This window comes from Varroa jacobsoni, unplaced genomic scaffold (assembly GCF_002532875.2).
Source record: "Varroa jacobsoni isolate VJ856 unplaced genomic scaffold, vjacob_1.0 scaffold_1053, whole genome shotgun sequence".
NCBI lineage: Eukaryota > Metazoa > Arthropoda > Arachnida > Mesostigmata > Varroidae > Varroa > Varroa jacobsoni.
In genome coordinates, this window is record NW_019213955.1 from 100,439 (window position 1) to 122,938 (window position 22,500).

Below are 22,500 nucleotides of genomic sequence, written 5' to 3' on the forward strand. Positions count from 1 at the left end.
CTACATAAAGTGTGTGCAAGACAAACAGAATAATTTTCAGGTGTAAATCGATTATGCTGCATCGTATTAGTGTGCAGTGTTCACAGATATTTACCTAAAAATAGAAATAACAGAAACAATGAGCAAATGTAAATATCTCAAAATGTTTAGTTTCGTATGTTATTGAACCTTTCATTACTCGGCACAGAGTAACGATGCATGATTGATCATAATGATATTTTCTATATACATACAATAATTCCTGTATAGTAACCAAATACCTTATCATATTGTCAGCCGTTTCGTAAGTCGACAACGACTGCCATAATAGTACCATCACTCCTAAAAAGCGTTACTGAATCGTGTGTATATATATATATATATATATATATATATATATATATATATATATATATATTTGGCAAACCGCAAACAAAACGGGTTTATTATGATTCGGCTATATAACCTATCTACCTAGCGGCCTGGCGATTTTCCTGGCGAGAGAGAGAGAGAGAGAGAGAGAGAGGGGGGGGAGAGAGAGAAAGCTGGATTTACTAGATATAGTCAGGCAAAACAAGTGAGTGATCTTTTGGTGGGCGCGCCACCGCTTGTGGCTGGCTGTAACTGTGGAGTCGAGCTGCTAAACTGGCTTGTTTGCGACCGACAGTGGTTCGTCAGAAAGCAAAGTACTAAGCGGGTGGCCAACCTGCGACAACAGTGATCGGTACAAAGTGAACCTCTTCGGTAAAGGCGGGAGAGGTCCCCGGGGCCAAGCCGAGAAAGGACCGCGCAGATTGAGCCGCTTGTGCTCCGGAGGCACGTCCGAAAAATAAACAAATTCTGCCAACACAGACATACTGGCATTTCATACATACAGATGCTCACAGCGGCAGAGGAAGCCTGATTCGTATTGGCTGGGCAGACAGCGAATAAAAGGGCCTCGCGGGAAGGAATCGTGCGGCTGATACACCGAGATGAAAACCTGTGCATTAACCTATATAAATAGATAATATGAAAAAAAAAAAAAAGTGAAAGGATGCAGAGTAAACCAGAAGTTCTAACCCACATTATTACTGTTTCGTAGCATCGCTGTAATCTAGTTCTACTGCTGCCGCTGACGACGTTGGTAGTCAGCTACGTCGAGCCTTTCGCAACCACACGTCCTAGTTAGACCTAGTCTTGGTGAGACCTAAACTGGCTGACAACGTTTTTCAACGTCCCTCTTCAATGCCAACGAAATTTTATGACGAGTCAGCGTATACCATGGGAACAAGCAGCTTCATCGGCCCCATACGAAAACGGATAGTGGTAGTAAAAGAATTCCCCAAAAACTGCTGTTCAGCCAGGCTTTCACTAGGGTCATTCGAAAACGGGTAGAGTCAGCCAGTCTTTAAGGCTAACCCAAGGAATTCAGACAAAAGAGCAAAAGAAGGCTTACTCGCATTTTTCCATGCGGCGGCAGCAGCGGCCTTAGCGCTTGAGAATGCGACATGATCGAGCTCTACCATTCATGCGAGTAGAAAAGGGCTGCGAGGCTATCAGTGACCTTCATCCATGATATTAGCCAACTTCAAGACATTTCGCCGTAGTCCCTATTCCATTCGATCCTAGTTCTCTCTTCGTCTCGGATGAGTCTCAGCTCAGACACACCGTGGCGAAAATGAGTAAAAAGAAGGCTCAGGCAGTATAGGTTCTATACAGAAGTAAACCCTTTGTTCACTGTTCTTTTCCGTTCGATTCTCTAGCCTCGATGCGATTCCACGGAATCTCATCGACGGAAAGGTCGCCCTACCGCTGATCTTCCTGTTGTAAGTTTGCGGCCTGCACGCAATCTCTCGCTTTTTTCTCCTTTTCTGTACTTCTGAGTGATGAAATTTGTGCTGCATTTCCAGGGTCTGGAGTGGACAGGCGAAACAGGAATCGAGCAAGAGGAAGAGCAACAGTCAGTCACATGACTTAGTTGCTTATCCTGCCTCTCTATACTTTTTTTTGCTTTATTTGACTAAGACCCAGCAACGAGAGGGCAGGATCAAAAGAACCAATGAAGTCGACGGCATCGGACGCCGAGTGCGAACAGCCGACAATGAAGGGGGGCTACAGGCGCCGGCAGCTCCAAGGACGCGGAACAAATGCGAGTTCGGATCGAGGACTGAGACAGAGAAGCAAGGATGGCTAGCTTCGCTTCTCCGGCAGGGTATATTAAACTTTCCGAATTCAATCGCGGTAAAACTTGCGGCAACTGTAAAAAGGAACAAACTTTCCTAAAGCCAGGGCAGTCAACAGAAGCAAAATAGATTTCTTACGGGAAAAAAGAGAGTAAATTTTTAAATAAATGCCATTTTAAAAGAAACTCAATAAAAGCAATGTTACAGGCAGATGCTGTGGCGTTAGTAGGTATTGATGTGGCAATAGATCAGTTGAAACGCGAAAGTAAACCGCGACGGATGCATTTACAGACAAAACCTTCGGAAAGAATTATGAGAAACGTATTTTGGTGCTGAGTTGCATTGAGGCGTTATGTTTTATATCGTTTCTGACTACGGTCGGACATGTCAGCCATTTGGACGGTTAACTTCAATCTAGGCATAGCTTGACCTGTTTTTTCGTCTAACGATAAATAAACCAATTGAAAGAAAAAACCGTCAAATTGATTGGAAATTTCATCAAGTACCGGGAATGGTGATAATTCATATATACGTATGCGTTTCTATCTGCGATGCGTGTTCTTGCGAAACTTGTAGCAAACAACACCAGCAAAGACAGTTTCAAGCGGCAAGAAAGGCTTGGCTATTCGCAATTGCACCGCTCATTATGAGTGAGAACTTGCGAAAATCTGAAGACAAACAAAAATCTTCACTTTAGCCGTTTCACTGGTCATAAAAAAGAAATCGTAGCGGTAACAGTAGCGCCATTAACGGCGCCCATAGAAATTGTATTGAACCAGAAGCACTAGTTCAACGAATTGTACGGGACTCGACAGATGGCAATCAGACAAGGAGACAGGCAAAATGGCCCATGCTCCCGCCGGCTGCTCATCATCTGGCTGGTTCTGGAGTCGACATATTACGCTGTTTGAATCTGCGCACGCCCAATGCACTGACTGCTGTGGTGTGAAGCACTGGGCGCGCATGACGGGCCGTCAAAAAATTTCTTCTTTGTATAAATTTTCCTTCGTGCGACGCTGGCACGAACGACGCGAAGTGGCTGAGAAGGCAAAAACGATACGCTTTTACCTATTCTCGGTGACTAAATAACGTGCTGCTGCTGATCATGGCCATGGGTTCTGGTGTCGCAGTGAGTGTTCCCGTCAACAGCAATGGCGGTACACTCGGTAGGTGGTTATCTGGTCATAACCATTGCTGGGTCCAGTAACGAGACAGCAAAAAACGCCAACATCTACCTCTCAAAATATCATTTAGCAGTGTGAGGCGGCTTACGGAGGAGCGTTGGGTGCTGTTGTGGGGTTACAACAGTACTGGATAGCAGCGTCTTCGCTGTCGCGAAGTCGCCAATTCCTCAGTGTCGGTTTCGTGAGCCGCGCTTGGTAGACCGCTATAGGAAGCAGGGGAGTGAGCAATGAGAGGTGTTCTGGGAGATCTTGTTGTCGTTTTTTTTTTCGCCTTCATTGACGACGTTCCTCACGATAGTTCTCTGCGCTGCTGCTGCCGCCGCCGCCGCCACTATCCTCGTCGAAACCAGTCAGTCTAACTCGTTGTTGTTGACGCTGCTGCTTGTTTGAACCAGCAAAGAAAAAGAAGAAGTCACCCTTCGAGACATGTTGAGCGATTGCGGGTCTGAGCAGCAGTGGCACCGCGCACTGGGTGCTCTGTGCGCTTGCCGATGTCTGCGACGACTTCAGTCGATACTAACTTCAAACGACCAACCAAGGGGTGACTTGATTTCGGAGGAGGCCCCAGAGTAAGAGAGGCTCGGGTGCCCAGACCCCCCACCTAGCACTAAGCGACTGCTACCAGCACCTCAGCGGTGTTCGCACGATGATACCTAGCTCGGCTGTTGCTGTCAATGAGATGATGAGAGCCAAAGATTGTGGTGGTCTTCTTGGTGACTCGTTCGCTGTCACAGGTAACTCCAGTCTTTCACTTTTTCTCTATTTAGAACAGCTCAACTATTGAATTTGCTGGTCTGAGTAGAGATTTCTGTTACGCGGTCATGATAGTGATGACGGTCTGTGTGGCATAGGCGGCGGGGCGGCTACCAACCACTGCTGCGGCTCTGGCCGATCTAGCTGCCGACAACTTCACGAAATCTCTGATCGGATTTTACATGGAGCTAGATGATTTGCCGGCTATTATCATGTATGCATTGGTTAGAGTTAGCGAGATGAGAGGGCTAACGTCTACTTACTAACTGCTAGGCAGTTATCTGGCAGCTTAGTTCTACAACAGTGACGATTTCTCAGACGTACCTCATCATATCGCTTCCTATCGTACCGATGTGCGATATAAGATATACATCTCTAATCGGAGTCATGTATCACGTACGTCGGGACCACAAAATCGAAGACTTCGGAAGAAATCTGTCGCAGTTTTGGCGAGATAAGCATTCTACAGACACAGTTAGTTAACTTAAATATTCGCTTCAAAAGGGATTTAGAACAGAGGAGGAGCATAAGGCACATATGGAACAAGTTTATTTTTGTGCTTAAGATCGGAGTTCGAGGGCATATTCACCGAACTGGAAATAGTACTACGAAATTAGTCCGTAAACCCTTGTGTGTGTTCGTCAAGATAGGTCGTGTTTCCGGATCCGTAAAACTATAAATCTGTAATTTAGATAGGAAGGAACGATAGCTAGGAAGTGGTGTGAATAGACGTCACCCAGGAAAACTCGACTATATGTTCAAAGAGTGTTCGTTACAACGCGTCAACGTCTACTATATCCTGTGTCCTATATTTATCGAGTTCGTGTCCTATTATGAGGTAACGAACCTATATGCAAATCATGTTGAATTCCTTTATTTTCGTTGCTATGCTTACTTAGAGGGAACCCAGGAAAACTTTTGTGAAGCTTTCTGATATGTTCCGCGCCGACGTTCCATAGGCGATCGCCTCGGCGAACTCTTACTAGCTTCACTGGCAGCCGTTGTTTGCTGGCCATCTTTGCATTTCGTTTTCATAATACAGAATCTGCCTGGCACACTTGCCACGATTTACCACGTGTACTCGCACACAAAAGTCCAATTGGTAAGTCGTGTAACGCCTTGTTAGAGAGTCACCATTTAATTCAACAAACACAACGATCGCTACCAGCCAAAGCAGCAATCCCTTTTGAGCCTGAACAAGTACAGTTTGTCTGTTATTTAATTTATATTGTTTCATTGTTAATTTGCTTGTCACGTCCTAGATGCAAGCAGGCTTGACTCTGCCAAGTTTAGCCAGCCAAAGAGCGTCGCATTCAATGGCTGTACCGCTTACGCGTGTATACGTTGATTGTAGTAGCTACTGATCGCTATTGATGTTGCTGGTTCATCATTACATTATTTCTGATCTAATGATGACCCGTATTTGTTATCGGTAACGCAGCTGGTAACCAATATAGAAATTAGGACACAAAAGCAGGCCCAGAGCACTACGTGATTATGGTAGTATTACAAAATCATCTATACTGTCACCTTTTGCACGAGCTGCTGTAAAAATTAAACAAATCATAGAGATTGATCGATACATAAGGTTCCTACGGGTCGGTTCTGGGTAAGGCAGATTTTCATTTTGATCGTTATCCATGAGCTTTTGTGACGGTCGAGTAATAAATGAAAATAACTCGTATCAAAACAAATGATGATTGACGAATTTGGTTTGCATATATATTTATCTGTCGTGTACTAAATGTACGTTTTTGTCTGCAGCCTTCACGATCTAATAATCTAGCAATAGGATAGGTGTTTACATTTTTGCTAGAACACTAAAACACTCATGGGTGGAACTGTTATAGATAGAATACGTTGAGTAACGATGCGTTTCAAATTCGCTGCGCTCTTCTTACTAACTCCTTGACCCTGTGGTTACGGATCCGTTTCCTATTGAATTGCTGCACAGCTTCGTTAGGGTCTGATTTTCCAGTCCATGCAAAGACTCCTGAGAAACACAATGATTTAGTGACTTGCTTCCCAGCTTCGGCTAATTGTATCAGTCGTTGGCCTTCTATTTCCCCTGATCGACGTGTGTGGAAAAAGAAAACTCCATACGTAATATATTTCAGATAGCGAAATAATGGCAGTTCGGGTGATCTTCGTTTACGTATGCAGACTATATTACTTTTCTTAGAAATACAATGCTATACTGCATTGTCTAATAATAATAGCTCGGTAGAGATCGACAAACTGGCAGCCTTTGTTTTGATCTAGTTCGGGCTAAAATTGCTATAGTAAAACGACAACGGAAGAAACGACTTCGTTGCCCTTTACTGTAGTTTTGCAGTAAAAAAGCGTCACGAACCTGTTTATCTCACGCTTCCGGTTCCACTAAAGGCGACCATGGCAATGATAACAATAATACCGACAAAACACGCACCGTTATTCGAAAATTTGATGTATCAGGTCCGATCGTTAGAAATGTCTCGGCAAGGACGAGCTTATAGTTCGCGTTTTTACTAGAGGCCGTCCACGAACACTGGCAACATGCACGCATGAGACGCATTCAGCGACAGTGCCTATCCTTTATCCACACTGCATAGAACTACCGGTTGTATTAACAATTCTGCAATGCTACACAAAAAAACCACTATCTAACAATAGTTTTTTCACTACGTAAACTTTCTAACAAAAGTTTACGTAGTGATTGATGGGCCAAAGTTTCGGAAGTTGCAAAGCATTCGGAGCATTGATTCGGATCGACAGATTGCTTTCAGAAATGGGTGATTATTCCAGATTCAGCTAGGCAGACGCTAGCGCGAACTTGCCGAAGAGGAGGCCAAATATTAGAGAAAGGTGTAAGCGTCGGCTGTCAAAAAGTGGTGACAGGAAGCGCAAATTGCACTCTATCGCACTACCTAACGAACAACGAAAACATATCTATCTGCCAATTGCTATGGATAATTATTATTTATTCCTTCTTATACAAACCTGATAGTATATGTTTCTCGCGATTTTCCTTTTTTTTTTTTTTTTCTATTCTTCACGTTTGTCTAAGAAAACTTGATGTTATTCTCTACAATATTTGATTTTGAAGACCGGTTTCACCTGTCGCCGCGGTCCAACTCGTTTTTCCATTCAAATATGCGGCGCGGTTTTTCGTTTATACCACTTCCACCTGACGCCAAGCGGTAATACTTATCGTTATCTTTAATATGGCAACAGTACGAAACAAATCGCTCAACTATATAGAAAGAGGACAATACGGTGAGAAGAAGTGAAGAAAGCAAAACATGTGTGCGATGATTTTAATGTTCAACGAATAGAGATGGAGCCTGTCGTTGCTAGATTCCTCCACACCAAATCGAGTCGAGAGTCTGCAGTAGCCTTTTTGTGATTTTTAAGTAAAAATCAGCCAGCCGGATTGAGCAGAATTTGACATTTCGGCAATGTGATATGTCGACCCCGATGCTACTCGGATCCGCCGCCATTAGCGTGCTGAGGTTAGTCTCTCTCTCTCTCTCTCTCTCTCTCTCTCTAACAGATGTTTGAAACAGAAGCTGCACTTTACTGTTGTTGTTTGTCTTTTTCTGTAATAGGTCTAAAGATTCGAACGCTCGACTGCACTGATGTCCATCACATTAATGACAAACTCATCACGACGCTTCTCCGATGTACTGTAAATGGCCGCCATGTCTTGCCGGAGGCTCATCAGCAAATTCTCCATACCAACATATCGCATACAGTAGCGCTTCGCATAGATCATCAATATTAAAAACGCATCTTTGGGTTGATGCGCTCAATGTAGTAATCATGACTGTGTCCCTTTTTAACTGTCTTCAAACGAACCAGCGCTACAAGGCGAACGTCGGGACCTAAACTCCAAACATCTCACAGAGGCAAGCGCCTCAATGTTGACTTATTTTTATTGACAATAGACACCCGTCTTTCATCAACGCCAAGCAACCACTGTGTACGTTAAGCTAACCGTAAGCGGGGCGAGAAAACAGACCAAGAACAGATATTCTGATTATCTTCACATTATGCTCACACATTGCGGGCAAAACGCTGCCACTACCTTGCGATAATTGCCGTTCATCAGTCCCCTTGGTTCTTCACAGCGGACACGCATTCGATGGAATCGGCTACAAATGCTATCAACTACAGATAGTTGCTCAATATAGATTGGTTTCAACGTGTCTCTGAGCCATAAATTCACGCTCATTATGCCAGACCAATTCGGTTTGTCAAACAGAATTAATGTGACCGTCCAATATTATTCGGCGCCATCGAAAATTACTTTTCATCGTACAGATATATTAGTCTGTGCCTGCGGTTCGGCCTCTAGCAGAGCAAGAGCGTGAGAGAAATGAATCACGCGTTCTCAGATGGCCGGTGAAAGAGTCAACGAGTCGAAGTCCAGCCGTAATCACCTTCAACAGGGTACGCAGAGATGAAAAAGCCAGTTGAGCACTTCAGGCTTCAACGGTGACCAAGGACGATACGGCATCTCGTTGACTTGATTCTTGTTCGGAGGCCTAGAATTTTTCATCTTAGCCTATGGCCGCTCGCCACTGGAATACAACTTTCGCTATTTCGTTTATGAAAATGGCGTACAGCTGATTGTTGGTGAAAATGATTGCTCGCCATCTATCGCTGTCAGTAGAAAAATAATACATCGGGACACGCAACCGTTGGACGGAAGGCTGAAAAAGCAACAATAGTCACTAAAGACCTGTTCGACTATGTCATATATGCTGGTCGAACCTCTAAACAATATATTATACCAATACCAGGGCAAAACACTTACAAAATTTTCCGGATATTCGAATTTTACATTATCGATATGTAGCTTACGCCGATATTGTGTTTATGGTGTTTCGTGAAAAAATCAAACAACGACAAAAGAAGGCAGTAAAAAATTAACTGTGTTTGAAAGTTAATCGTGGTTGAAAACCACAAAATGGTAGAGAAGATAATTACATATCACACATCTATGCAAAGCTTTTCCCAGCAGTAATTTTTCATTCATATTATTACACAGAGAACATAACTAGACTGGACACTAGGAACCGAGGTGGCTATGAAACCCATACTTCATGCTGAAGCAAAGGCCCCAACTCCTAACATTACGTCAACGTTAGTGCGTAGGAGGGACGGCGGACCTCGTGTGCTCTCATGCATACTAATATCGAACTGCAATCGACCAGAGACCATCGAATTGTCAGATACCGTAATTATGTGCATGTCCTATATAGCGTCACTCCATATCTCGTTGTTTCAGCTCACCGGAGTTTCTGTTGCAATCGTTCAGAAAGAAGATGGTTCGATTAATCGAATAGAAACAATGTTCTGACGGGTTGGCATGGCTCAATGACAACATATATCCGAAATACTGTTGCTGTAGCATTGAGGCTCACCTCACATTAAAAAAGATCTGACGGACATGGCTGCAGCTTCTCATTGAGCACCTGTGGCCTCATCGACACTACCGTTAATGCAAGAATGAATATGTACACATTAGCTTACATGTCTCTTCGGGAGTGGCATATGCTTGAGCTTCAAGCCGTCACAAAGAAAAAAAAACACCTGAAAAATATTGAGCCACAATGCGGCCTTGTGTTGAGTGGACTGTTTATGCAGCGCAGTTATCAAAAACCGTCGCCAAACATTATCTCTATGTCTATTGATTGTGTTATATTAGCAGATATGACATTAGTTATTAAATTATTGGCCGGCCGTCATGTTCCATCGACGATCAAGGCCTAGACGCTCCACGCTGTACATAATAACACAACGGGCCTTCGGTGTAATATATCTGAATATTATACCGTTCCAGTAAGCTCGTTTCGCGTTCACGTACAGTCGACGCGTGTAGACTGCGTATGACTGGCGTCAACTTCGAGAAAATTGTCTGTTTTTTTTTTTTTACTTTTTTTACTTTTTTTTTTTACAGGACGCACTCGTTCGAAACGCTATGCTCGGTCGCTGTCAGTCGTATATATTCTTAGGTGCTGCTACATTATGTTCAATTCGAATAGATATAGAAATCTATGCATGTAATAGTTAAGTTGCTACGGGCAGCATTTGGTCAGCGCTGAGTTATGACTCGATCGGTCAACAATGCTATCTATGCGTTACTGTGACGACATTGCCACTATTGCTGCCCGGAGCCCTCGCAAAGTCAACAAACCCCTGAATCATCATAGGATTTATTACCATGCTTGTATGTTAACTCTCCTGTCCCGGGCTTCGCCCCTAGTGCCTTACCAACGACAATGATAATTAGTACTCATAATAATATTGCCTATTATTATTATTATAGGGGTAGGAGCTACGCCAATGGTGGCTACAGCACCGACACCGGCAATGAAACGCGGAGTACGATGATGAGGCGAATAGAAGACCGCTAGCAGAGGGAACAGGGGGTGAAAGAGAAAGATAGTTCAAAGGGTAGCGGGAGCATGGGTTTTGGGCTGATCTGGATCACCGAAGAAGGAGGTCCGGCAGGTAGCAGCAGTGTAACCTAGTCTTGTAGCCTATCTTATTATTATTGTTGTGACATCTTTGATGTTTTGTCCGATCCGCACGTACGCAGACGGAGGCACCCATATAACGATCACGACGAAATAGACGATGACCAATATTAAAGAAGTCGGTTATCGTTATTAAAACCGATGTTTTGGTGGAATAGTTATATACTGCATGTCTTCATGTCTGCATGAACTCAATTCAACATAAAATAAATTAGCTTTTGTTAGGTACGCAGAACTGGTTGTGTACTGTTCAGTTGAAGCTGAACTATGGAATTAATTGATGAATGATTGTTAATAGTTAATAAATGGAAGTAGTTGGAGGACGCGGAAAAATCGATCTTACTTTGACTTGAAGTGTAGATAAAACGTGTAGATCTTCGTTATTACTGCACTGCTGCATACGATCGGCCACTTCTGGCCAAATGCCTCACATGTCGTGTGTGATAATTTTAATTATGATGTTCGTTCGTGAAACATAACATATCGCATTGCCGTTTATCGGAACTTAGCAAAAAACGCTTTTTTGATCGCCTAATCAGATTTTAATTGGCTTAACTTTCCCTTACCATAGTACAGAGCGACTGGTTATTCGGGGTGCCGGATTGATCAGACATAGCCGACTAGATAAGCCCATGCCACGTCCACGAGACCAGATATAAACGGAGCGGTAATATCCGCAAACATTGACTACCTTTTATCTTAAGCGCTGTATACTTTTTTAAGATTTCGTGGTATAAAATCCTGCAGCCATTGCTAAGTGAGAGCCAACTGCTAACTCCTCCATCTCAGCATCCGAGCCATAAAGGCACGAAAACGATCTGGCCACCGCATTTGTGGACCCCTGCTATCGGACGCCCCCAGCATTCACCACCGTTTTTATTCATTCCTTTCGCTTGTCCAGTCACCTTCGCTGCTATTGTGGTGTTTTCTTCGGCCAAAATTTCCACTCACAAGCAGGTACCCACGAAGCCTAACATCGCTAACTGCTTCTTCCCACGTGTTCGCGATAACTGTCCGCAGTGATGGCGCCGCTCGCAACAACAGAAGAGCCGTCCAACGCACGTACAAACGAATATCCCCCGTCTTAAAGACGTCTGTCTGTTTAGTTACCGCCTTGACGCTTGCATTTCTAACAGAAGATCAGCAACAAAGCAAAGTACCACAGTAAAATCGTATAAAGTATTGCGTGGTCTGTCTTTGACTGTAAAGTGGCGAACGAAGACGAACGATTTCGACAGGTCTACGAGTTCAATAGGCAGCGGCCGAAACAGAAGCTTTATCGTTAAAACAACTGTCCGCCCCTGTTACGAAAGCACTTTTGATTTCGTTGGTCCAGACTCAGTAGCCCGATGTACTAAAACTACCAAAATAGGCTAACGCGACAATTGGTTCGTTTCCGAAACAGCCGGCCATCTACGAAAACCAAAAAGTGCTATGTTGTACGTTTGAAAGAGTGTTTCCGTTAACTTATGGCTAAAGATCGCCTGATTTGATAAAGTACAAGCTCCAAACTTTCGCTGGTTAACAATCAACAAACATATAGTCAAGGCACACCCATTGGATATAAATGTTTCTTGTAAAATTTCGGCAGCTTAACGAACATTATTCGGATTCGGACACATACTGAAGCTTTCCTTGATCTTGTTTAGTAACTTAAGAGTCAAACTGAATGCGTAAAATGAAGGCAACGGACATTTGTCTAAGAGCTTTCCCCGATGACAGATATCGGCATTTGACACACACACAGCTCGACCCAAAATATTGATAACAAAATTGTAGCAGTAGAAACAATAACGACATCTTCATCCATGGCTATGAATTCGCGCATGGAAATCAGATATTTCCTCCATTCGATCTACTTCCAGGCATTCGTCGTTTCCACACGTAAGTTACCTGTGATATTGTTTCAGTCGCGGATTTGCAACTTTACACTGAGCAAACACTACCGCCGCCGCCGCCGCCGCGGCAGTCGTCAGTTTCGCTAGCGAATTTTACCACAGCTTTGATTAGACCTTTCTTACCAGGAAGCGGGATGTTACGCGAACACAAATGTGTGGACAAGTAAGTGAGAGACAACTTAATTTCGCCTGTCTCCACTGTCTGCGCTGCTGAGCCCGATGGCGCAGCGCTTCGTTTCGATTTTGCCAGACTCACGACAACTTTTTCGGACAGGACCGGGAGAGCGGTCGAGGAAGCCGATAAAGAGAAGATCTACGGGATAAGCCACAAAAACAGGACGCCGCCGGCAATGGCGGTAGCAGATCAGCGGGATACATCGAAAAAAAAGCGTGCAATAGACGAGGCAAACGCTGCCAATACGCCGAGAAGGAATAGGAAATACGAAATAATAGGAAAAACATCAGAGGCTTTTTAGTCCTTCTTCTCCCCACCAACAGCTTTGCAGGCTCATGTCATCAGCGTATTTCGCTAGAGCAAGCGGCTCGACATGCTTGTTCAAGCATTTTCCATACGATTACTGCCGTCAGCTCTTCCGCGAAAAGCAACAGACGATTGGGCATTGGTGCCATCGACGACAACGCCATCAACTGCAGCGGCAGCAGAAACAACAGCATAAGTAAAACCAGCGGTCAGAATTACAATCGCCGGAATATATAGTAATAAACAGAGTCATTGCCAGTTGTCGCCTTAAATTGTCTCTATCTGATCCTCTTATTCGCTTTCTGTCTCTGTTTTTCCGTGTCAGGTTCAGCTCGCCAGTTTCAAATTTATGGACGTGTTTTGTGGGGGGATCGAAGTCAACCTCCTGCGTGAACAGTTATCAGCACGCGACAATTATAACTGCTACTATTAGATAGTTGAATACGATGTGTACATGCGTTTGGTGATGTTTCACAGAATGTTCTGTGGACAAAGGACGATGCTGGTTGGCGATGAAAACAAAAGGGAATTGCCCTGATACGCGCCCAGTTGTTGGCTGATATGCCTGTGCCCGGTCCGTTCCGTCTCTGATCATGTGTCTCCCCCACAGTCCTCGGCAGCCGAATGGTTGTGTGCGCATTGTTGTGGCGTTATGAGCAGAGATCAGGAGCTCCATTTGAGTAGCGGGCGGTGACATAACAACTGTACATTTAGCTGTCATCCTCGTGTCTCCTGCTGCACGTCGTTCCCATAGAAGATTATGTGTAGCTTCTCATGAGGAAACATTTAGACAACTTAAATTGAGGGTGCATGTCGTATTGCCGCGTTCAACGTGGCTCCGGCTTTATTCCGGCTTCATATATATATATATATATATATACGGTAATGGCTTCGCGTAACTCTTTTGCAAGTTTTGAAACTCTTTTATATACTCGTAGCCTTTATGCTAAAGCAAACCACCACCTCTTCCTACTAAAGTAAATGGGTTCAATGGGTTTTTAATCGAGGCAGAAATTTGTACGCGCTCTTAGTGTTTTAACCTCCATGACTTAAACTACCGAAAAGCACGGTAATGTTCGCCGTCTTTCTTTGGTATTATAACAAAATTTGTAGTAGTTTATAAGTAGTATTTAGGGCATTGATAGTTGACTCAATATAGTGTCTTCTTCCATGTCATTAATAGACATAAGATGTACAGAAATTTGTTTGTGATCTATAATATATAAGTGGACGAAAGACAATTTCTTAGCAATGGATTCAACGATGAAAAACGCATGATTCCCAACATGATCCGAGCTCAGGTCGCAAATACCGATCACAACTAAAAACCTAAGAAGACAACATGTTGTTGGCGACATCACAAGATAAATGTGGCGGTGGTGGAATTAGTTCTCAAGCGAACGCAAAAAAAAACAAGCGGGTCTCAAGTGTACCAGCAAATGTGGTCGGGAACCTGTACACGTGGCCATTTTACGAAGTATAAAAATGGGTGTTAGCTTAACAACAATACACAATGCTGAGAAAAAGCAGAACATTTGACGAGAGTCATACATTTAGACGCAAAGACGGAGAAACTCAGCGTAGAATCGGCTATTCGGTCTCCTCCCAAGACGAAGTTCTCCATACCGGTTTAAAGACCAGCTCTTAACGCTAACTAGAGTTACGACGAATACACCAAAGTACAGAGCGAAGGCGGTGCCTCATACAGAGCTATATATAGACATGGCAGTAACGCTAGGACAACTTCAAATATTGCTTCAGACATGTTCCTGTTATGTTAAATTTTTTGTGTTTGCCTGAGTACGTTCAACAACGTACGAGTAATGCAATGTGGCAGTTAAATGTTTCGATGTACAATTTACACGAAAGGAACTAATCAACAGTAAAAATGTGGTACGCCCCTCGTGCCGTGTTCTCTTGAAGACTACACGAAATGAATTAATCTGCTGAGAGCAAAAGGTTAGCACTGATAAAATAGATTATGCAAACAATTACACATCTATAGCACAGTACTATAGAGCTACAACAACAGAGAGAGCTTAAAATAGGTCAATAAAAGATTGATCGGTTGGTTTTCCACTAGATATAGAGCAATTAACGACGCCTATAAGACAATATGCAGAAATTGTCTCTGCCGCTGTTTTGTGGTGCTGGCAGCGGAGATAGCGGACATTTATCCCGGATCAAGCCGACGTGCACGCCAGTCGGCTAAATTTAGCGGGCTTCAATGTGGTACACAATATCATACAGCGTTGCCTACTAATGACGACGAAGTAAATGAGGCACTGTCCATTATGTCAGTGCGACTTTGGCCGTTTTTTTTTTTTCTTTTCACTTATCACACGTTATTGTTGCTCTGTCCTGATTTTTCTTCTTGTCGTCCAGATCATCAGCTTTTGATCATTCTTATACTAAATATTTCTTGGGTTTTAAGATAGGATCTGAAGCTGTCGCTGATCATGTTTACTTACTTAACGTAAAACTAACTGTTTAATTTTCTAGAAAAGCTAAATAGAACGTTCCGATCTCTTCCTGCTAAACGCATTCGTTAACGTTAGACGCTGACGTAAGCATGGCGTAAACGTTCTTCTTTTTGATCTTTTCGAAGGCTATGCGAAATATACGAGTAGCAAAATGAACTATCAGCACGTACTAAATGCAGCAAAGTGATCCCCGAAGTTTCAAACGGGCACGAAATATTCGACGTACGGAACAACGATACTGAGCCTATCATGGACTATCCGGTATAGCAAATACTAGTAATAATAAAAAGTACAGCACTTCTCGACCAGCACCCGAAACGGCTAGCAAAAGGGTACGACTAGACACCAGATCGTTGTTTTCAAAACTAATCAATTATATAGTTGTACCGAAATATATTAGCTAATTTAAACATATTTTCGCATATTAGCGGTTGGTTATCAAAGCTAATTTGGTAACCAGCAATAATGTCAGCTAAGACAACTATGACCATAGTGATCATGGTAATAATGACTGGGCTTGATGATTTTGATGCACAAATAGCGCGTGTGATACCAGACTACCTATTAGGCATCGGCCAATCACCAATTGGCCAGACAAGAGTAATTTATCTTCTCGGGCGATACGCTGAAGAGCGGATCGGAACAGCGTACCATAACGAATGCGGTTGGCATTCGGAGAACTTCAATTTGAGATCGTTTGAATTCGTTTGGCGGGGAACCACGCGTCGACCGCTGACACGCAGCAGATGCACTCACAGTGCCATACATAAATAATAAATTCTGTGCATTTATTCATGTACTTGATCGAAGCGATATATCGCGAGTAATTGTAATGGCTGTTGATGTCAACAACGGCAGGACTAGCAGCAGCGAGAAAAAAAAAACGCCAAAGGGAATTACAAGGCCAGCAGACACCGAGCAGTCAGAACGATAATCAGAAAATGTATTGTCTAGGTTAAGCTTTGAACGCAGCCCGCGCGAATATCGTACGGAGCGAACTCTATCAAACAGAAAGCGTATACAGTACGTATACGCATATAATATAGCTCCGATCGATGGGCGACACGACGAGCCTATGAGCAAAGGAACCCACCGTTTTGTTTAAATTTCAATAGAATAGCACAGTGACAAGAGAAATCAGAAAAAGTAGAAAAAAATTGGAAAAAAAAAAGCATCAATCTAGTAATTGAAAATCACACAAATCACCCTATCTAGCCGATCGAGTGGAACAGAAATAAAGGACAAAAATAAGAAGGGTGAACTTGTAAAGGATCCCAAGGAAATTTCATCATTCGAAAAACGGGTTGTTTTCCGGGTCGAATTCTGGGTTGATTAGCAACAGCTGCGAACCTTTTGGCTTCTGTCGGCGGAGCTGTTACTTGCGTGAAAAGGAAATCGATTCTGGAGTAGCCTCACGAAAAAGTTCATTTATCTGTAGATAGAGGCCACAGCAATCGATGGCCATTATTTCACCGCGTTCGATGACAACATATTACTAACATCGACGATATTAAATATGTCAGCATCAGCAACAAACAGCGACTACAGAAACGATAATAAAGACGAAACAGTGGCAAAAACATAGCTTCGGTTGCAGTAAACTCTGTTTTGGATGGCCTTCAGTATCAGCTAATGTCTAGTTAGTCGTTCATTGTCGTCCACTCGTAATCATACCTATTACCAGCGTCAACCACAGCAGTTATTACATACGTACGGGCATACAGGCTGATATTTTTTCCATTTCGAGTAACTGGCTTTCTCTCATTCGATCTCGAGCTCAATTCTAACGACCTCTATTGGGCTTCAAGCTATACGTGACGCGACATGAAACGCAGACACACAGTACACACAATTGGCAGACAAGTGACAACGGCAAGTTAGATAAATGAACAAGCAAAAACGCTTCGCGTGTGTTTTCGATGCTGTCGACGCTGTCACGCTGGCGTCATTCCGCCGCAAGTGACAGGCAGCAGGAGAGCTAAAAAAGCTCACAACAAACAAACAACAAAGAAATAATAGAAAAATCCCCGTTGCAGCTGACGCTCTTACCACGTCAGACGATCCACGAAAATGGGCAAAACTCACTGAACACCTGGTTGATGCCTGGTAGCCTGCCTCGTTCACCGCCGACGTGGTTGACGTTGTCTTTTATTCTGACGAACGAAATGGCAGATTTTTATTGTTATTGCGAAGAACAACTTCGGGCGTCGGGCAAAGAACTAGGTGTCGGGGGCTTGCAGACCACTTTAAACGTTAGATAGATGAGGGAGGGCCAAGGGAGAAGCCGCAGATGGTTTTGGCATCGTCATGATCATCATGGTCACCACCAGCTGATGTAAATGACCAAACCCAGAATCGACGGTTGTCGGGCGCAACCTCACTTTTGACTTCTTTTTTGACTCAGGCTGGCCGACCATCGTGTAGCTGTGCGTGGTGTGCTGCGGGCTCCTTAACAAATTCATTTTGGGAACTGAGAGATCACTCACAGAGGATTCTTCAGAGGCGGATTGCAGAGACGACTTCGCTTTGGTCACCTAGTAATGTGTACGCCTCATGCGTGACAAAGGTGCCTGTGCATATGTTCTGACTTGCGTTGATATTTCACACACATATACATTTACATATGTATGCGTGCTATAATGATACTTATGCATGGTACCAGCGTCTAAATGAGGGCTAACTCAAGCGCAAGGCGCTAAATCTGTCGGCCTCGTCAGACTAACGTTGTGACATGAAACAGACACAAGCCCCCCGAGGTCCGCCTCGAGTGTCATACAAGTATGATTGCTGCTGGGCTTGTCGCTTCTGTATCCGATGTTTTTACTGATGATCGAGGCAAGTGGTTCGTGCCAGCAAAAAAACAATAGAATTAAGCTGCAGCGATGTCAATACCGTATCAATTTATTTGGCTACAAATATCATTAACAGGGCCATCGTCAACGTCGAAGGTAAGAGCAAACTACTTTTTTCCACCTTTACTTCGAAAAATGGGCAAAGCATTCTCCAAATTATCACCCGACTGCCCCCGCTGCCACCTCGACGTATGCGAATGTCCTTTGAACGTACAATTCCTGACTTCATGCAATGGCAATTAAGTGAAGCCGATTAACGCTTGCTGATCGAATACTAGTACATTTGTAACGGTTGCTATGCATCTCTTGCACAGGGCACTCTTCGCTTGTGAGCGGCTTCTGTGGAAGATGCGATCGCTTAACGAAAAAACACAACCTTACGACGAAAGAGACAATGCGCGCAGTGAAATCTTTTTAGAAGATATCCGTCACTCTTCTTCGGCCTATTTAAGATTATCGGTTCGCTGAAAACCTTGGTTCCGTCCTCAAAATACATGGCTGCTTGTCATTACCGACTACTGATCTACGCATCTGCTCCTGGCACGTCAGCCTTTAGTGAGCCTTTTTGGCGGTTTTCCGTTTTACATCTTACTTGTCTTCAAACATACGAGTGCCGTTCTTCAACAAATATCGAGACAAATCATACCTTCACCAGCGCCCGGTGGACTCTATGACCGCCTAGACTTAACGAGGATTATACGCGTCTGGGACGCTTCGTTGAAGCGCAGATTAAAAAGCCGAATGTGCGCCGAAACCTAACCGACGCAAAACTGGATAACAGATCTGAAGCTCACTCTGCAGGAAACTGCAAATGCGTCGGTCATCAGCGTCCGTCGCACCGGTCACAGGCACCAACATTCTGCTCATTCTGTTCCGGCTTGCCGGGCCGAAAACAAGTCAGTTACCTAGCAACAAAAGCGAATTACTTTATAATTATAGAGATAACGCAACGGTAGCATCAAAACGATGCGTAACAACCGGTGCTGGGAGAGTGTTGGGCAGTGAGGGCCGCGGCAGCGCGTCGCGCCGACACCAACGAAGTGGATTCATAGTGTGGACGTAAGACAGGAACAACAAAAGAGATTCGGGTCTGAGGGAAACCAGCCCGGCAAGAGCAAATGCCAACCATTACTAAGTAAATGATTACTACCATTGTTTATTAGCTGATGTCACAGCCATAATGCTATTGCAGCTAAACAGTTAGAGTACCGCTGGAAAGGCATTGGCACATAATATATAATACACATTTTTACTAATGCATCGCCAGGTCACTATTATTGTTATCCTTATTCGTGTAGAACCTCAATGAGGTGCGAGATAAAACGTGAGATGACGGCAGGGGAAATGGCTACGTGATATGTGCATTGTGATGCCGCTGCTTGTTACTAATGCTACTGAGGTTGACGTTTCTATGATGCCAAGCAGAGTAAGAACAGGATTCGACTACTATAAACAGAAGCTTCACTGCAAAAAAAGACACGGCGATACAAGTACCGATGGCAAAAATAGCAGATTTTCGTAGCGACACAGATCAACGTTACCACTCTAATCGTTGTCAGCCGTCTGCCGCTAAGGAGTTACACGTTGCTATTGAGAAAGCCGATCACTGCCGCAATAGTATAATCGAGAGGCCGCAGCGGACATGTCGCCAAGCCGCTACATTTGTCCGATTCTACTGCTAAGTTTTTCAGAAGCGTTAAAGCGCATCGCCTTGTTGAATCCCTTACTGGAAGCTTCGACCAGTAAGCTAATTATCAACGGCGTCAAAACAGCGTAATCGTAGCGCCATGCTCTCGTTATCTATTTACAAATTTCTGTATGTCTACCGCGTGTTTCTCTTTGTTGCTTTCTTGGATCTATCTATCTATCTGCTATAGTGGCTAAACAAGAACTTTTGGCTTCATGGAGCGAGCCAAGCAAGAAGTGGGGTGGGGTGGGGCAGCTTGTATGAAGAATGACAGCGCGGGATATCTGTTTCTTGGCCGCCTCGAATCGAGAGTAGCGAATCGAGTCTATTAGATAATCATGATAGTCCGCTTTCGAAGTGTCGTCGGATTCGGCTGGCCGGCAACGCCAACCTTGCGGACGTTGTCTTCGCTGCCTTTGAGGACGTACGAGGAAGTTTCGTTTGTTGTCGCGAGGGTATTGTAGTAATTGTAAGACCGTAGAGATCCCCACAGAATCCAACAGGTGCCCAGCCGAGTGAAACGATAAGGCAGTGGCAGTAACCGACCATGAGAGCTATCTCCTCTCATAAACAAAGACCTTGCGCTTTTCAAAACAATAGTAACAATAGCAAGAACGGCACCAACATCAGTAACAAAAACAAGAGCAATAATAACACAGCAATAGAATAATGCTACAAATTTTAGCGTAGGAGTTAGCTAGTTGACGGTAGAAGCAATAAAAATATGATGGTCATTTGAGTTCATACGCCAAGGTGACAATACATAGCATATTACTTAACAAACACCCAGTTCATCTGGTTCTTCGCTAATGTATTACGCATTACAGGTTCACTTTGTGACGATCATTATAAATAACAACAACGACAACAATTATAGCCAAACGAGCCGCAGGAGGTTGCGAAGACAATCATTCGTAGAGTATCTAGATTATATGGTCAAAGCAGGGAGAATGAAGCTATGAAGATGTGCGTCCAAGGCACACATCTAATGTGGATTATCATTGTTTTGAAGAACCTGGCAAGAACAGCTGGAACGACAGCTGCTAACGGCAGGAGCCTCTGACAATTCCATAAGTGATGCTCAGAGCGGTAGACCAAAGACCAAGAGAAATTTTCTAACAGTTCGGTCGCGCTTGCTTCCATATAACTAACTGGAGTGGTGCCAAGATGCAGTATTTATGCTAGCAACACTTTTGGGAACTGGTGCCTGGGGGTGTGATGATTTTAATAAAAAATACCTGCTGTCTTAGTCGGGGCTGCTTCTACGGCTGAATGAAAATACTGACAAAATATTCCCATTTAGACACGCTGCGTAAAATATTCGTTTTCTGTTCAGTTGATATGCGTATTTTATTTGGCATGTGCTAGTCAGATCTAAGACTGGGGCGGGTCGCTGTTGCATAGATAATACTTGCTGGCAAGCTGTATAGCTGGCCGTTGTCGGCCGGATTCAAAGTGCACCATCATCTCAAGCGTACGCGTCCGTGCGTATTTTGTGTCTGATCCTTTAAGGCATCTCTTGCTGGGCTAAGAATCGTACAAGTTTTACTGGCACCGCAGCTATAGCTACGATGTGGGCTGGATACAGCGCGCTAATGTTGCTGAAAATTACCCCAGCAGCGTTAGCGGCACCGTGAAGACGGACCTGGCGACCGGCGCGGGCATCGTCACCGATATCAGAAGACCGATGCGAAACGTCACTACACAGAACCAGCACGGTAGTTGACTGGCTTTGCTGTACAGGAGACCAACGAGAAACAGCTCGAACAATTTTCAAAGCCTTGAGTTGGTCACCTGGGCATTAACAGTAGCCGCTGTGGAGAAGGGACAGGTAATGCAAACGAAACGTTGATATGCGGCAATGGCAGTAGCAGCGGTAGGCGTAGCGGCAGGTCAAGCTGAATAAAAATGCCCACACCGTATAATATAGCGTAATAACGATAGTTGCTGTAATGGCCCCAAACACTAAGCCAAAAAGCAAAAAGTGCTAGTTGACGTACTAAAAAAAAAATCCAACCGAAATAGCTGGACAATGAATTCCGGTATTTGATTCCTAGTCGTCATTGTGATGATCCTCAACTCTCAACGATAGCGGCGAACATTGTAAGATAACAACTGCACGTTGTACTGAAGTGTGTACTGAAGGCGTGCGTACAAATATAGACCAACTCGTTTGTTTACAACGAAGTTATGCACGTCTTAAAAACTTGTGGAAAGACCACTTGCTACTAGGCCAAATGTTCCCTCCAAGTTATGCGGAAATTTTCACACCTCCGTGTTTAATGATAGCAGAAGCAGGTCAGGTTATAGTGTTAATCGTTCCGGGTCGGTAAAAACTACGCCACGATAATGGGTCGGTGTGTACGGGCGTCAGGAACGAGACGTATTTCCGGTTGTTGTTTCTGCTGCGATCGCCTCTTTAACAAGAGATCAACGTTTAAATCTTCTACACGAAAAATTAGCAGGTATTATTTGAATATATAGTATGAAAGGG

General features: G+C 43.9%; 1 protein-coding gene and 1 long non-coding RNA gene across 3 annotated transcripts in view; one reads left to right on the forward strand and one right to left on the reverse strand.

Moving 5' to 3' along the window:
• The window catches only part of LOC111266100 (uncharacterized), a 33,211-nt gene extending 21,843 nt beyond the window's left edge, over window positions 1-11,368 (forward strand). The window contains exons 2-3 of the long non-coding RNA XR_002683888.2: window positions 1,872-2,173; window positions 10,395-11,368. This is a non-coding gene — a long non-coding RNA (uncharacterized LOC111266100). The remainder of the gene's footprint in view (window positions 1-1,871; window positions 2,174-10,394) is intronic.
• The window catches only part of LOC111266102 (protein O-mannosyl-transferase TMTC1), a 144,092-nt gene that overhangs the window by 54,380 nt on the left and 67,212 nt on the right, over window positions 1-22,500 (reverse strand). The window lies entirely within an intron of this gene.